A 13,913-nucleotide genomic window follows, 5' to 3' on the forward strand; every position below is an offset into this window, starting at 1 on the left:
TTGTGTGGTTAAGTCTTTGATCACAGATGTAGTCTTAGATCATTAACTCATACACTAATTTAATAAAAGAATTAGGGTAGGCAAGTTTCCTCAGATCCATTGCCAAGGACATGAGGACTCCTTAAGCGCTGGTAGGTGTGTGAGTCTCTTCACTCCTACTGAGTATTGTGCTGGTTTTCTTCCCACGAGGTTTATTTGATTCCTTGAAATCATCTGGAGCCCAGTCATGATCCAGTGTGGAAGGATAAGCGGAAGTTCATAAGCCTTGCCATTCTTGTTATATAGCTGGGTTAACTCAGGCAAGACTGAATCCTTTCTGAATGTGCTTTGTTATCTCAAAATTGAGCAGCCTGGATAAGGTTAGAAGTTACAAACACTGGTATGAGGACTGATTATGTCAAAATCACCTCTAAAATTATCTTTAAAATACAGAAACTACTAAATGAAGTATGGTATCCTGGATTGAAGCCTGGAACAGAAAAAAAATATTAATGGAAAAACTGGTGAAATCTGAATAAAGTCTATAGTTTAGTTAATCGTAATATATCTGCCTTAATTTCTTAGTTTTGTCAAATATACCATGGTTATATAAGATGTTAAGATTAGGGGAAGCTGAAGCAAAGGGTATAGGGGAACTTTAAACTGTCTAAACAATTTTTTTATAAATCAAAAATTATAAAAAAATAAGAAAGTTATTTAAAAATATATAATCCATGTTGCTATATCACAATGGACATGAAGCCTAAGAACTTATTCTTGAGAATAACTTTCATAGAACTACAATGTGCAGCCAGAGGTAGGAGTCATGGATATGAGATAGAGCACCCCACCCAACTCTAAAAAATGCTGTTAATTTATGAGCCACAGGGATCAGTGTGTTTGTATTGTCTATGATAATGGATATTAACACTGGCCTTGCATTAGAATCATCAGGGGATAATTTTCAAACTCTAGATGCCATAACTCCCTAAATCTATTACATCAGAATCCCAGAAGATGGGACCCTGGTCTATATAGTCTTTTTTTTTTTTTTTAAGTATCTATAAGTAATTCTGATGTACAACCAGAATTGAAAGTTACTAAAGTGCAAGTTTCAATTAAGGGATAAAAAGAAGGTTCAGACAATCAACTAGTATAATAATAGCCATGTCCATGAGTTTAAGTACATCAGCAGCTGTAAACTAGAAATTGTGTAAAGTGTAACTCACATTTATGTTTCCTGAAAATCCCAAATTCTCTAGGATTCTGTGGAATCATTTTTATTTAATATCCATATAAAATGGCTTAAACTGTTGGAATTCCAGCAGCCCCTCCATCACTCCCAACAGTATTTGTATCCTTAGTTTGGGGAGCGGTGGTGAGGAAGCCCATGGTGAGCTATGCTACTATCAGCTTCTTCAATGATAAGTTTTGACCCTCATTCTTTTTTTCTTTTTCACTTTATTTTATTTTTTGTGTGTGTGTGAAGAAGACCAGCCTTGCACTAACATCCAATGCCAATCCTCCTCTTTTTTGCTGAGGAAGACTGGCTCTGGGCTAACATCCGTGCCCATCTTCCTCTTCTTTATATGGGACGCCGCCACAGCATGGCTTGACAAATGATGTGTTGGTGTGCACCCGGGATCCAAACCTGCGAACCCCAAGCCGCCGCAGCGGAGCGCGCACTTAACCGCTTGCGCCACCGGGCCGGCCCCTGACTCTCATTCTTAGCTCCTGCCTGCCCAAGGTCAAGGTCAGGGAACTTAGATAAGGAATCAAACATGGTGCGCAAAGGGCTCAATCTTTTTGTGTATAATCTAGGTAAAGACAAGTAATCAAACTCTATTTCCCTTACTCTCATATACTGGCTTTACCTAAGTCTACAAATGGAATTTCCCCCAGCACTTATGTCTGCCTCTGCTCCTTCATGGGTACTGATGGCTTCATGTACTCTAAAGGGAGTCATCCAGCCTTCCCTTTTAAATCAGATGAAAAAGCTCCCCCCATCCTTCAAAGCTTTGTTAAAATCCCACTTTGTCTGTCAAGCATTTCCTGGCATCACTCTTCCTCCTCTTTTCCAAATTCCAATATTATATTTGGTACTATACAATTAAGTAATTAATTCTGTTTTGACATATTATTTTTCTCTGTTCTTTCACATGTGCCAGGAGGCAGCGGGATATGGTGGAGAGAAGGAAATCATTGTAGTCATTTGGAACCATGTTGAATGCAGTGTCTACCTAAGCCTTATGTTTTCCTCCTGATAATTAGGGATATTAACACTTATTTTGTAATGCTATTGCTTAAAAAGTGAAGCGTATATAAAAGTGCCTAGTGTATTATTGGTAGATACTCAATAATTGTCCATTTTTTCTTTATTTCTTTTCTAATTTACATTTCTGCACTCAGTGCTGCATAAGTGCTAAACTTATAATAGCACTTAATATCTGTAGAGAACTTTACAGTTCATAAACTCTTAAAGCAATCTGGTGAAATATGCATCCAAGCCCCATTTTATAAATGAAAAAGGTGATGAGATTCTAAAAGGTTAAGTAATTCCCACAGACCATAACATCTATGGTAAAGTCTAACATAGCCTGGCCCTTGTTGCTCCAATGCCAGGACTCCCTCCAGGATATTACATCAAATATTTTGTAAATTGATTAAAATAATTCATTCATCCAAGAGTAAAGGATTACCTCTTATGTGCCAAGTTCTTGTTAAGCATGCGGGATACAGTAATGAATGAGGTAGACCAATCTGTGCCCTCATGGAACTTAGAAACCAGCAACTGGGACAATGACTAAGCAAGGTTGGAGCAAATGGACTCTCTAGGTTGATGCTGAACACTTTCTTGCTACCTTCAATACTATGAAGCATTGCTATAAGAGTGATGGGTCAATCAGAGTCAGCAACACTTCTAATATCTGTGGCTCTTATGATCGGTAGTACTCACTGACAGTATTGGTGACAGGACTGAAATGAACATACCCCTATGTCCATCAAACCTGCAACCTTGTCCTCATTAGCACATGTCAGAAACTTCCAGAAGCCAAGCATTATAATAAGACAGATTGCTACAATTATTATAAATAATAATCATTAGTCTATCCTCTTCTTCACAAGAGAGTGATTTTTTGGTGTACAGAAAGAAAGAGCTTCTCTCATGCAGTCTTACTTTCTCTTGGGCAAAATTTCATTCTGACCCAAAAATATCCTCACTTGTGGTTGGTGTCTTGTCACAAAATGGCTCTAAAAGACCCATAGCAATGGGTGTTATAAACAGCCTTCTCTACTGCCGTAATATTAGGTTACCACTTGTGTGTTGTGTTGAAAAGACTTGGAGATGGAGTTATGAGTCTGCTTCTCCTTGACTCTATCTGTGCCCCAAATTTGGGACATTTGTTCTCCCACTGAGGGCCGCGGCTGATGTGGAGCCACACAGTCAGCATTCCCTCACTCTGCTGGCCCAAGATTCGGTAATCCTAACACAGAAGTCCTTTAGATCTCTACCTTCAAGCACTTGCCACTTCTCCCATTTGCCCATTTTTCCCAGCTTCCAACAGCTGATAGATGTATATGTTTTGGGGGCAGGATGTTTGTAGAAATATTACCTACCTTTAAACATAATAATACTGCATCCAAATTTTTTCCTTTCTATAATCAGCTTTTTTTTTTTTTTTTCCTGAAACAGGAGGGCCTATTCTAGAACACCTATTCTACCATGTTGGAAGCCAAGAGCCAATATGGAATTTCAACCATCTAGTTTCAATGTTACTACTTAATATGCAATCTTGGGCAAATGATTTGCCCTTTTAGGGTCTCAGTAAACCCAAGAGGAAAATTATAGGATTTAACTAGTGTCTCACATTTCTGAGATTATTTGACTAATAGTAACAATGGAAGAATTGATGGTGTAAAGTAGTTTAGCAGTTATGATAAGAATATAAATTTTGATAGTTTAGAAGTTGCCTCAGGGAATAGGAGATGCCCTGTGTCTCATTCTCAGTAATTTTTTTCTGATGTTGCTCTAATTAGATAAAGGACTTTAGCATGTTTTGCTGTGTGTGATTTGACTCCTCTAAGTTCTTTTCTCAATTTGAGTTTATGTGTAGCAGCTTGTCTGTGAATTAATCCTACAATTACCATGTAAAAAGAACAACAAACACACAAACAAACAAAAATAGCTAGCAATGATTGTGACAGTGTGCCAGGCTCAATTTTCATTTTTCAAGACTGGAATTATTAAATTTTTTGATTCCCAGTATTGTTTAGACCCTAAATATGTATTTCCATATTTGTGCACATGTATATGACTGATTTTGTATGTTGTCCCAGTTTGACCAAATAGTTCAAGAGGAAAGCTTAAGATATTCAGATAGGCATGTGGTCTAACTTTCGAGCCATTATGAAATACTGGGTGGTTTGGGTCAAATTTGCCATTAAGTGCATATTGCCAGTGGAGTTTGTGTATCCATCTGAGGCAGAAAGAAAATATAATCTAGGTTAAGGTTGGGGTACATTTCTGAAACCAATTATTACTGAGAGTGGATTAAGAATAATAAGGTGGGACCATTATGAGACACTAAGCAGCAATAAAACCTGTTTACCCAGCTGAGTCGGTGCCATAACAGAACAGAGCCCCTGGAGATCAATGAACATACAGTTTAATCAGCACATTTGGAGACACGGCACATGAAAGGGCCCTGCACAGTTGGTGTGCTCAGCACCATGCTGAGATGGAGTAAAGTAATCACTTTGTATACCACTTGGGTCTTCCCATCATCATTTCCCCATAATGCCCATCCTGGCCAGTGAGGCTCAGAGAACCACAAACCACATGTGAGACACACAGGGATGGAGCCTGTGCCAACGGCCTTTAGGAAATCTTAGAGGGGGGTCATCAGATGCTGTGTATGGCACCATTTTGATGGCCCAACCTGTGGTAAAAATGCAATTGAGATGAATGCTGAACAACTAAGATGATTTGTATTTCTAGCCTGTCTCTCACTTTTAACTTGCAAACCTGCATCTACAACAGCCTCCTGGAACCTCATGTTCAACATACATAAAATTAAACTGATAATATTCTGTTCCACGCCCAGTTTTTGCTCCTGCATTCCCTGGCACAGCAAATCACAGACCCATGCACCTTGTTTCAAGTCTAAATTCAACCCTTTTCTTTACTATGTAAGCTTCAGGAGGAAAGAGAATAAAGTATATTCACTATCTTATCTCAGGAAATCTAAGGAAATATGTGTGGAGTGAATGAACAATCAGGATACAAAAAATATTTAATGGACTGTAAGGGTCTGCTGCATGCAATATGTATTTTATTAAGGAAAAAAAAAGTAGAATCAGAAAAGACAAGCATCTAGGTTTTATCCAACAGAAATTACTCAAATCAAAGAAGAAATAAGCCTCCTCCTTCAATGTATTAGTTTTCTACTGCTGCTATAACAAATTATAACAAACTTAATGGCCTAAAACAACATCATGTATATATTATCTCACAGCTCTGGAGAACAGAAGTCTGAAATGAGTTTCAGTGGGCTAAATTCAAAGTGCTGCCAGGGCTGCCTTTCTGGGGACTCTACAGGATAACCTATTCTCTTGCTTTCCAGCTTCTAGAGGCTGCCCACATTCTTTGGCTCGTGGCACTCTTCTCTCTTCAAAGATGGCAGTGGCCGGTCAAGTCTTTCTCATGGTGCCATCTCTCTGGTTGTGACCCTTCTGACTTCCTCTCCCCTATATAAGGACCCTTATGATTACATTGGGTCCATCTGAATAATCTAGGATAATCTTTTTACCTTAAGGTCAGCTGATTAGTAACCTTAATTTCAACTGTAATTGTAATTCCCCCTTGCCATGCGACATAACATAGTTACACATTCTGAAGATTTGGGCAGGGTTGTCTTTGCAGGGCCATTATTCTGACTATGACAGCAAACTAGACTGATAACCATGAATCTCATCCTGTCATATGAGAAGAAATTACCCTGATCATGAAAAGGCTTGATTCAATCTGTGTCCTTCATAAGCTCTCTTGTCATCTTGGCATGTTGAAGTAAAACCCATTCTTCAAGGATTACCTTAAATGCTACGTCTTCCGTGATTCTGTCTGTGATTGTCCTTGTGGACATCCATGTCTTCCTCCTTGAATTTCCATTGAATTTTATTTATGTAACGAGTCACTGTAAATCTTGTATAATGAATAGATATGCTTGCATAATGTATCTTTTCTAATTGAATGTAAGCTTCTTGAGGACAAAATTCATTTCTGAGCCAATATTAATATGTAATTTCTTTATAATATCTTTGTGACTTTGGGAAGGCATTCTACTTTCTGGGGCCTCAGTTTCCCCGTATATTTATCAATTCCCTCATAACAAATATTAAGCACATTCCTGGCACTTGGGGCTGCTCAATGAATGTTATTTCTCTTCCCCACATATGCGTGTGATACACTTGCATATTTTTGAGTGAGGGACTACTCTAGGACAAGCAGTTGTCACCTCTACATTTTTCCTGAATGACTGTGAGCTCCGTGAATGCAGAGACTCTGTCTTTCAAGATCATTGCTATGTTCCCAGTCCCAAAGTGCCTCTCAACAATAAATATTTGCTAAACTAATGAATAAATCTTAGTGAAATAGGTAGAAACATTTCTTTGTCTTCCAGTGGTGTGTTCTCCTAACTATATATACCTTGTCACAAATCTTCCTGGTTCCTCTGGCTCAGTCCGTACACCCAAACCATTCACTCCCATGTACAAAGCAAACCCAGACAAAGTTAAAAATCTTTGCATAGCTAAAGCTTCAGACTCTTTCAATCTGCTTTCCGCCTGTTTCCTCTTCCCCTCCCTGAAGACATCCACTTTTCTTCCCTCATGGGGATGCAGAGACAAAAAAGAAGTGTAATTCCTAAAATGAATAATTGATATTTCTTCAGAGCGACCTACCCTATTCTACTTGTTCTCTTAATTTACTCGGTTTATACCAACTGATGACAGAAGCCCATTGTTTTGCTGAAACATTAACTTCACAAAGTCATTCCGCTCCCATCTGCAGCACTAAAATTAATGATTCCCTCTGCAACATCTGTTTAATTAACTATCGGCACCATAGAAGAGGCATCCAAATACCCCAGCGACTAAATCAGGCTCAAATTAGGGAAATACGATGTTAAATTGTATCAGGGAGAGGCTGAGTTTATCCTTCCTAGCACTGGCATTCATTAGCTAGCAGCCAACCCATGCATCTTCATAATGAAGTAGTGTCAGCAATGCTTGGCTGTAAAGTTCTCATTTAGGGGCTGCACAGGTTCCTCCAGTCATAGCCACTGTGGGGAGTTAGGATCAGGGAGAGAGCTCCAGAGGTAGCAGATCATTCCCTTATATTTGTTCCTGGAAAGAGCGATGGGGCTTCAATTGGCCACATGCAGGCTGAGGGATTCTGGGAAATAGTAGTAGTGTGGAGAAAGTGAGTCATTTCTGTTAGTAGTGTTCCATCTTCCCTGAATCCTTTTAGCTGGATTTGCATAATTTCTTGCTTTGATCTGCATAAGCAGGAAACTGGTCTGGTCTCTTCAGAGGCACTGGGAAATCTTTTCAGTTCATGTTTATGAGAGCACTCATTTAACAAAAATCTGCAAAGAGCCTACTCTGTTCAAAGCATCATACTAGGCACCAAAGAAAAGCAAATTAAACACAAATCCTGCTCACTAATGGTTTATGCCAGATAGATGACACTGTAAACATTTGTATAAACCTGTGTTCTCATCTGTGCATACACAAAGTCAACTAGAACTGTGCTAGTTCTTGGAATGACAGTGAACCAAATATAATCTCTACTCTCACACATTTTATGATCTAGTTTGTGTACCCACACGCACCAACTAGAGGACCAATTTGAGCACAAAGAATGAAGCAAGCAACATAGGAGAAATAGAGACTATTACAGGTGTTCAGAAAGGTGTTCATATCTTGTTTAATTTGGGGAGTGGTGTTAAAAGAAAAAGATTGGGGAGTAAATGTCCCATTAGCCTGGTTTTTTGATTGATGGTAGGATTTGCACATGCAGTGATATGGAGAAAGGGCAGTTTAGAGGTAGAACAAGAGGGAAAACTGTTGCAGAATCTGGGGGCAGAGAATCATTTAGTCTTGCAGAAGAAAGCCTTTGCTTTCTCCTGCCCTCCTAGTCTCTGGCCCGAACTTGGCCTGTAATAATGAAGCTAGCAGGGCAGTATAGGAGACCCTTACTCATCTATAGGAGCCTGCTCTCTCTATCCTTTGAGTTTGCCACCTTGTACTGACATGAACACCTGGCCTCCCTACCTAAGGCTGGCATTTTGAACAATCTGTCTGTCTGACTGGCCTTCTCTCTCAGAACGGGGCCGCCATGCTTCACTTCAGCTCTGCACTAGACTTTGACCTTCAAGCATAGCTTAACTAGTTGGCTCCTGACACCCAAACTCAGGTCTTGCTTGAATAAAATTCATGTGTAAATCTCTTAAATTATAGCATTCAGAGGTAGATACGATTATCTCCATGTAGTTTGACAAACACAGAAGACAATGATAAACACTACTTCTTAAACATTGATTAATTCAGTCTGGGTTCATCTTGTGTGCCAGATGAAGACCTACTGAAAACAGGGCTTGAACTGTTGAAGTGGAAAAAGTCTTCTTGGCCAACCACCAAGTTGGGGTCAGAAGAAAACAAGGTCAGTGAAGGAGGAATTGAGACAGTTGGGCATTGAAGTTCAGGTTCTAAAGCTCTTAGGAAAAATGCCAGTCCATTGCACGGATTACCCAAGACGCAGCCATGCGTTTGACTAGACACCAGCAAGACACAAATCTGGTGGTTGATTCAACAAATTTTCCACTTTGTAGGGTTTTTTGTTGCTATGGTGACAAATGTGGTGTGAAATTGCAAGTTTGCAAACTGTACAGTCAGGGAGCTCCCGAAAGCAAGGGCCCAGCAAAGCCAAAAGACATAAGAGGAGCCGAGGAAACAGAACAGGAACAGAATGGGCCAAGAAATTATGGCGCTACCCCATGGAAGCGTCCTCATGACCTTCCCCTCCATAACTGCTGTGAAGTCTCCAGATCTCATCAGCCACTTGAGACAGAATATTAGATGCCAGATGTGCACATCTGTTGGTTAAGTCACATGCATGAAAGGAAGGATGCTATGTAAAGTTCTAAGTTTATTTGTAAAAGACTTTCTGAAATTTGGGAACTTCCAGCAATGAAAAAAGTCCCAATGCCTTAACATCGTTATGTCAGTGATGTTGCCTGCAGGAGACAAGAGATCTTTTTCTTCTCTCCTTTCTTTGCTCATTCTCCAGCTCTGCAAACCATTGTGGCTCAATGACTCAATGTGATTATGTGTTTCAATACATTTTCCGCCTAAGCTGGTCAAGAGGCAGGATGGTTTGGCAGATAGGCATCTGGGCTTTATCATCAACAGACCTGGAGTCTGGTTCCGGTTCTGCTGTTTATTCATAATATAAATTTGAACAGCTGGTCTGGTATCTCTAAGGCTCAGGTTTTATCTGTTTGTTTTAATCTGAAAAATAGTGGTAAAAAAGTGCTTACCTCATAAGGTTATTGTGAGTATTAAAGGAGATAGGGTCATAAAGCACTTAGTATAGCATTTGTCATACGATAAGCACTCAATAAATCTTAGTTATTAAGGTTAGTGTCAGCTAACTTCTAGTATAATCTTTAAGGGGTGTGTGTGTTTACTTTCTTTTTTAAAGAAAGTGAAAATTAAGCCTCCTTATGATTCATGGGAAAAGGAGTGAAAAGGGGAAAAAAGGTTAAAAAGATATATATTTTTTTTATTTGTCATATATAATGACAACGACTAACTGAAACTGTCTGGGGGACTGATCCCTAAAGTCAGAATGTGCCAGGAGTGGTGATTCAGGTACAGATGATGAAAGGCAGTCCAGGATGACAAAGGAAAATAATCTCCAGCTTGGATAGTGACGGGAGACAGGAGGGCAATCTAGAAAAGTTAACATTTAACATCAAGGAGTCCCAGGAGGATATCCATGCAAGAAAACAGATGGAGCTCAATCTTGGAGAATCCAGAAGCCTTCCTTAGAAATCCAGATATGGGGGCACATATTTGACCTCAGGGCAATCTGTCTGTAGGCAAGTTTCAGAGCAAGTTCAGAGCAGAGGTTACAGCAAGTTTCTAGAACCTAGATATAGAAGTTACAAAAGGAAGACATGACCTCTCTGAGAGTGACAAATATGAGTCTAGTGCTGGAATGTAAGTACAGGGGAAAGGCACATCACATCAAATTCTAAAAGGGGATAAAAATGTCTGACTGTTGGAAATATTTCAGAAATGTTGAAAATACATTTGATCAGGTGGATAACTGATGAAATAAAAGTCATAGTTCTATTTTTATATGACTGTGAAATACATAAAAAATAATCACAGTAGAAAACAAAAACATAGAAAAACTATGAGTGTAGTGATTGCACCGTTTTAATATTTATCTACCACATCCAAGTATGTTGGGTCTCCCAATAACGTTTGTCAAACATCTCTTGTTATTAGGCTGGTAAGATAAAAAGACCTGGACTCAAATTATATTGTACTCAAATAAAATGGCCTGGTCACTTGCACTTAAAAGTACAAAAGAGCGGGGCTGGCCCCGTGGCTTAGCGGTTAAGTGCGGGCGCTCCGCTACTGGCGGCCCGGGGTTTGGATCCCGGGCGTGCACCGATGCACCGCTTCTCCAGCCATGCTGAGGCCCTGTCCCACATACAGCAACTAGAAGGATGTGCAGCGATGACAAACAACTATCTACTGGGGCTTTGGGGAGAAAAAGGAGGAGGATTGGCAATAGATGTTAGCTCAAAGCCGGTCTTCCTCAGCAAAAAGAGGAGGATTGGCATGGATGTTAGCTCAGGGCTGATCTTCCTCACAAAAAAAAAAAGTACAAAAGAGGGATGTTATCTGAAGAATAAGGCAGAAACTGCCCTTGGGGCAAGAAATCAGATGTGAATAAGAAAGACTGGCTTGGCATTGATTTCCAGCGTGCTGGACTTAACGTTCTGTAATATCTTCCAACAGAGGGCAGTATTAAGTCCAAAGCCTGCAGTCACGGGCATATTTTGAGATTCCCGCTATATCACAGTAGAACTTGAAGAAATATCAACATAGAGATTTTTTGAAATGTTATATCTCAAGTGTTTACACTTAAAAATATTTGTACAAAAATTTTCTTTGAAACTCACTTATATAAACATGGATTTTACACCAAAAGACCATTTATACCAAAACAACCATTTCCTTAAAAAGTTGTCTGTATAATATTTAACAAATTAAATCCTTTAATAATCAAAGTGTGAAATGCAGCAAAATTGACAAGCCTTGAGATAGACGTTTGTAATTAATTCAAGTTTATTTATTTTTTATGAACAAAATTTTTTTAGTACTAACAGTGAAACACTGTAACTGTATGAACAAGTTTATTTATCTGAATTTTCAGCTCTGCTAAAAGGCAGATGGTCTTTCTCTCCTTTCCTCTCTGTCCCACCAGTGCTCCCATCATGATGGTCTTTGATCTTTGCTTGAGATTTCCAAGGCTCTAGCCATGGAGAGATAAGTAATGCAGAACCAAAAAAATGGCAGATAATTCTTGGGAAAATGTCACCACGAAGGCAATTACCTGATTTTCTTGCTACTATTTCTTCCACGTTCGAAAGGGCAGGAAAGTAAGGAGGCAGGTACTAGAGAAAAGGTACTAGCTTTCTTCTCCTTAGTGGAAAGTTGTTCTTTGCCCTAAGTCAGCAAAACAGTACGTATGTGGCATGGCTGGGGCAAACAGAAGGTATAGCTCAGTGCGAAAATCCTAACCAAATGTAGATTAGAGCTAGGCCACTGGCCGTGGATATTGCTAAGAGGAGACACAGAAAAAGACTATTTGAAGACAGGCATAAAAGGTTCAAACCAGGCAGAGGTGCAAAGGCTGAGAGGAGAGTCCTGTTGTCATCAGAGAGATTTTAGGTAGTAGTTGCTCCATTTTCTAGGCCATTTCATAAGAGGCCATTGTGATTTTACATCTACAAAGTAATGGCAAACTTAATCTTCAGAAGTTCTATTTGGGTTATTTCCCCTAGGATTCTCCTTTCTCCTTTGTCTGTATCTATTCAGCATCATAATTCTTGTGTTTGTTTGTTTTCTAGCAAATTGGAGGGTTTATATTTGCCTCTGTGGGTATTACAAACCAATGACTATGATTTTGAGCATGTGAAAGATTGAGCTTAGAAGCCCATGTTTGGATCTTCGTTGTACAGTTTGAGTATGAAGTGCTTTGGTTTCCTTTGTGTTCTGTTCACATGGGTTGTTTTCCCCCAGGACAAGAAATGGGGTCTCAGAGAGGATCTTAATTATTGTCTTGTTGATATTTGTGTCAGGAGGCTAGGGAGAGAGAATGACCCAGAAATATCACTGAGAAGTGGGAAGAACTCTGTCACAAGTCCAAGTATTCTTACTAAAGAGATTTTAGCCAGAAGATGAGGAACTACTAGGTTCTAATATCACATTAAACTAAAGCACTGAATATAATGGATAAACTTAAAAAAAAAAAGCTAATTATCATTTTAAGGCTTAAAGTTGGTTTAGAAATAAGCATTTGAGTCATGTTTTCACTTAAGACCAAGACCACAATTATCTTGAGCTATTGCTAACAGCCAAAGTTTCCTGAGAAAACTTGTAGCTAAAATATCTAAATTTTATTTAAAATACACTCATTCAATACTTGCTACTTAATAATGAATGGAAAATGAACGATTTTTAGTATCAGCCTGCTCTTTAGACTTAATGGACATAAAGATACATTCCAATCACTTCCTAATCTGTATCTTAATTGCCATTTCAATCATTTCAGCAGTTGAAACTCCATATAGAGAAGACAGAGGAACCAATGAGATTTTACATCTGATCTATGATTGACAAGAAGTTCAGACACGGAGAGGGTAAGACATTTAGTATATGTCCAATACATTGGCTTCACATATGTTGTTCCATTTAATCTTCACAATTACTTTATTAGTAGGTATTATTTTCTCCATTTTACAGATGGGAAAACAGAAGCACAGAAAATTAGTAGTAAGTTACTTGGCTAGTAAATGGAAGTACAAAATTTATGTTAATCTCAATCCTTTGCTCTTATCTACTATACAATGCTATCTGAAATGAGAAATTACTAAATAAGTGAGATTATTAAATAATCAAACAACCCTAAAATTGGATATATTTTGTTTAAAAAAACTATTTAATAAAAATATTAGAATTTTTCAGTGCCAGCACTAGACTGGGAATTCAGATATCTGATTTGCTGTCTAAACTGAACACCTTTGGTAAATATAATAATCTCCACTGACCACGCAGTTTCCCTATACATGAATGTGTGAGCTAGATAAATTCTAAGGTACAACATCTGGTTCACAAGAAATAAATACTTTCCAAAACTTGAGAGACATCCTTTCCACCTGAAACAACTCTGAGTTGATTTTGAAGCCATTTTGTGCTGGTCACATAAAAAAGCAACTTATAAAACCATAGGTTCCTCACATTCTTATACTTGAATCCCATTTGACTGGTTATTGAACTATTCTATACATCTGCATTTAGTGTCCTACCATGATGTGCACATTCTTTAAGGCTAGGCATCTTGTCAGCACTTATCTTGTCTCTTACAGAATTTCAGAGTTAATACGCAAATGTCTGTTCAATGAAATCTTGATTGCAGAATGGGCTGTTTTTATGGAGTTCCATTTATAACACTTTGTGTACTAAAATCTACATTTAACATAATAAAATGAGTGCTATCTCACAATCCAGACTTCAGATATTTTAATAAGCCTTCTGTCTTAGTCTGTGTGAGCTGCTATAACAAAAATCCC

The 13,913-nt window shown here is 38.6% G+C and overlaps 1 long non-coding RNA gene across 11 annotated transcripts in view; it reads left to right on the forward strand.

Moving 5' to 3' along the window:
- The window catches only part of LOC147913219 (uncharacterized), a 421,589-nt gene that overhangs the window by 156,634 nt on the left and 251,042 nt on the right, over positions 1-13,913 (forward strand). For 8 of the 11 annotated variants that reach the window (XR_015548922.1, XR_015548925.1, XR_015548923.1 and 5 more), the window contains one exon: positions 12,896-12,983. The exons of the other annotated variants lie outside the window; for them this stretch is intronic. This is a non-coding gene — a long non-coding RNA (uncharacterized LOC147913219). The remainder of the gene's footprint in view (positions 1-12,895; positions 12,984-13,913) is intronic. 11 annotated transcript variants of the gene reach the window in all.

Source organism: Ceratotherium simum, chromosome 29, assembly GCF_057802395.1.
Source record: "Ceratotherium simum simum isolate JZ-2026a chromosome 29, ASM5780239v1, whole genome shotgun sequence".
In the NCBI taxonomy this organism is placed as follows: Eukaryota; Metazoa; Chordata; class Mammalia; order Perissodactyla; family Rhinocerotidae; genus Ceratotherium; species Ceratotherium simum.